Source organism: Hylobates moloch, unplaced genomic scaffold (assembly GCF_009828535.3).
Source record: "Hylobates moloch isolate HMO894 unplaced genomic scaffold, HMol_V3 SCAFFOLD_4775, whole genome shotgun sequence".
Classification (NCBI taxonomy): domain Eukaryota; kingdom Metazoa; phylum Chordata; class Mammalia; order Primates; family Hylobatidae; genus Hylobates; species Hylobates moloch.
This window is the reverse complement of record NW_026657050.1, coordinates 2,393-5,215: the sequence shown is the minus strand read 5'-3', so window position 1 is coordinate 5,215 and position 2,823 is coordinate 2,393. Positions and strand designations below refer to the sequence as shown.

The following is a 2,823-nucleotide window of genomic DNA, read 5'->3' as shown; positions in this document are numbered from 1 at the left end:
GAGTTACTTAACTTTAATCCTTAGCTGCTTCATGTGTAAAATGGGGACCATAGCAGTGCTTATTTCCTTACTGGGTGATGTGAGGAGCACATGTGGTGATATTAATATTTAGGAAGCACACCTCTGGGGTGGTACGCGGGTCCCGGTTCGCGCCAGCGCCCAGCGCGCCTCGTCGCCATGCCTCAGAAAATTGAGGAAATCAAGGACTTCCTTCTCACAGCCCGACGAAAGGATGCCAAATCTGTCAAGATCAAGAAAAATAAGGACAACGTGAAGTTTAAAGTTCGATGCAGCAGATACCTTTACACTCTGGTCATCACTGACAGAGAAGGCAGAGAAACTGAAGCAGTCCCTGCCCCCTGGTTTGGCAGTGAAGGAACTGAAATGAACCAGACACACTGATTGGAACTGTATTAAAATACTAAAAATCCTAAAAAAAAAAAAAAAAAAAAAAAAAAAAAAAATTGGAAGCACAGTGCCTCGTGCAGATGCATAGAAGGCAGCTCTCAGCTGTTGTTAGTTTTCTTATTCCATTGGACTCTCACCTGCATGATCCAGAACCCTTTGTAGTTGGTGAGGGCTACTTTCCCATGACCCCTAAGGTCCATTAGAGACAGGATCTCGCCATGTTAACCAAGCTGGTTTCCAATTCCTGGCTCAAGTGATCTCCCCCTTCAACCTCCCAAAGTGCTGGGGTTACAGGGCATGAGCCACGGTGCCTGGCCCATTTGTGCATTCTGGTGAGAGCACCTGTAGTCCCATAGTATGGGCCAGCCTAAGGAGATGCAAGTCACCCTTTATTAGAGTGACACAGTGAAGGGGATTTCCCCTCTAAACCATTGAGGTCAAGCTAGAGAATGAGGCGCTCGGGGAGTGAGATACAGTGTGCCATTTTCTCAGAACCAGACCACCAAGTGCAGAAGAAAATGCTCAGCTCAGCTGGGACGGGCAGTCCCTTTGGGCATCTCCTGAAAAACCTACTCTGGCCTGCGTTTCTCCTCCTGTACTTCTTGCACACTTAGTTCCTAACTCAGTTATAGCTGCCTGCCAGCACCCTCCTCACCCTTCTCCCCGCACTAGATTCTGCACAGAGGCTGTGTTGACTCATTGCTGTATTCCCAGGGCAGGGGCTGTACTGTGAATGAGGCGGGCAGCCTTTCTTAAAGCTGGGTGGGAGGCCGGGCGCGGTGGCTCACTCTTGTAATCCCAGCACTTTGGGAAGCCAAGGCAGGTGGATCACCTGAGGTCAGAAGTTCGAGACCAGCCTGGCCAACCTGGTGAAACCCCATCTCTACTAAAAGTAGAAAAATTAGCCGGGTGTGGTGGCACATGCCTGTAGTCCCAGCTACCTGGGAGGCTGAGGCAGGAGAATCACTTGAACCCGGGAGGTAGAGGTTGCAGTGAGCTGCGATCGCACCACTGCACTCCAGCCTGGGCAACAGAGCGAGACTCCGTCTAAAAAAAAAAAAAAAAAAAAACCGGGTGGGATGTGATATCACACAGCATTTTAGGGCTTGAGCAGAAGGTTGGAGCTGGGCACTGGGAAGGTTGGGAAGGTGTATTTGGAGAGACCGCCCACCTGGTGCTGTGGGGCTGAGTATGGTGATGGGTATGTTGTCAGCCCACAGACACTGAGCCTTTACAGTGTGCCTGCACTGTTCCAAACACTCACTCGTAATAACTTCCGGAATCCTCACACACCATTGAGGTAGGTGCAGTTCTGTTCTATAGATAAGGAAAAGTTCAGTGCCATGCCCCAGGGTCAAGGTTGGGGTTTGCAGGTGCCTGGATTTTATTTTAGTTTTTCATTTTTTATTTTTTTGAGACGGAGTTTTGCTCTCGTTGCCCAGAGTGGAGTGTAATGGCATAATCTCGGCTCCTCCACCTCCCAGGTTCAAGAGATTCTCCTGCCTCGGCCTCCCAAGTAGCTGGAATTACAGGCATCCACCACCACTCCTGGCTAATTTTTTGTATTTTCTAGTCGAGACGGGGTTTCACCATGTTGGCCAAGCTAGTCTCGAACTCCTGACCTCAGGTGATCTACCCGCCTCGGCCTCCCAGAGTGCTGAGATTACAGGTGAGCCACTACACCCGGCCAATGCCTAGATTTCAATCTTAGTTGCCTGGCTCAAGAGATGTGCCTTAATTGCAATGCCAGCTTGGCTCCACACACCATGCTTAGGAGTTAGGCCTTGATAAGGAGCCAGGGAAAGTTGCTGCAGCAAATGTTTTGGAAAGATGGCCTGGCAGTAGGGTAGATGGACAACCAGGGACAGGAGACCCAGCATGAGCAGGCATGATAATGGTGCACAGAAGGATGACACGGCGGCAGCACTGGGGATGCACAGAAGGGTGCATGTGAGAGCGTTCCTGTCGTTTCCGCCACCTAGATCCCTCTCACCTGTGTCTGCTTTGCAAGTCCATTTCATTATGCTACTTCAGTACGTTCCATGGTGTGGTCTCTGGAACAGCAGCACCTGGGAACTTGTTAGACATGTAAATTGGAGGGCCTAGCAGCCTGTGCTTAACGAGCCCTCTATGGGGGAGCCTGATACAGGCTCATGCTTGAGAAGCACTCTCCTAATCTAAGCCACTAGCACCCAGTAGTGGGTAACCACAAGGGTTTTGTCCATGCTTTGGCTCTCTCTTAATCCTCAGCCTTGCCCTGTGCTTAGGGCTTGTGGCTCCATTAACCACTGCATCGCTGACACTGAGTTTACCATGGTCAGCCTCACTTCTCAGTGAAATCCAAGGGCCTCGCAGCCTCTGCACCTGGTGATTTCCCTACCTTTCCTCAAAGCTTCTACTTGGCTGCCCAGTCCA

General features: G+C 50.5%; 1 pseudogene; it reads left to right on the top strand.

Annotated features, from left to right (window-relative positions):
* The first annotated feature begins 127 nt into the window (after positions 1–127).
* On the top strand, positions 128–455 carry LOC116465376 (large ribosomal subunit protein eL38-like; annotated as a pseudogene).
* The last annotated feature ends 2,368 nt before the right edge of the window (positions 456–2,823 follow it).